Genomic DNA, 815 nt, shown 5'->3' with positions numbered 1-815 from the left:
ACTCTGTCTCTGGGGAATCCTCTCATCACCCCTACCCCTCTAGCCTGTACCCCAGTTCTGTATGCAGAAATAAATAAAACTTTAAAAAACAATCTTGGTGAGAATTACTGGGATGCCTCTACCAAAGAACTCAGCACGGTACCTGGCACTTAATACATAATAGGATTTATTGAGGATTACTCCAGGTAGATTTGAGCCCTTCAGAAATAAGCCTGCCTTTTGGAGTTGCCATAGGTATGGCCATGACGGAGCTTATATTTCACCTGGGACGTTGGTAAGGAATTTAATGGACCCCTGACACCAACATACAAGCACCCCTTGCAAGTTTATGGTTTATGTTTGTTGCCTTTCTCAACAGTGCTCTGATTTCAACAATAAAGTATCTGATCTCCCTGAAACTACAGTTTTTATAAGCTCCCCAGCTGGTTCTTATTCACAGGGGAGTGTAAAACCCATCTGGTCTTGCTTTTCTGCTTTCAAAATATTTATTCATTCACGGCCTCCCTGTTGGTGCAAGGAGTTAAGTCTCAGTACTATGAAGCTGTCCGTAGACACTGCAGCAGGAGTTCGATCCCGGTCCAGGGAGCTGACCCACATGGTGCAGCAGACCTCTCCTGTCTCCCCACTCAGCAGTGTATTTCAGTCAGTCCACTTGTTCTGCTCCCCTGCACCCTCAGGGCCGAAATTGTGCGCATCTGGGGGCGCGGACTATTTTGGAGCCGCCTGGGACTCGGTTCCGACGCCGGCCGGGGGGGGGGGGGGGGGGCCCCCGGCAGCGGGGGGGGGGGCGGAGTCCCGATGACGTAGGCGCTGGG

This window comes from Condylura cristata, unplaced genomic scaffold (genome assembly GCF_000260355.1).
Source record: "Condylura cristata isolate star-nosed mole 26May11 unplaced genomic scaffold, ConCri1.0 scaffold00022, whole genome shotgun sequence".
NCBI lineage: Eukaryota > Metazoa > Chordata > Mammalia > Eulipotyphla > Talpidae > Condylura > Condylura cristata.
The sequence above is the reverse complement of the archived record's forward strand: the minus strand, read 5'-3'. Positions refer to the sequence as shown.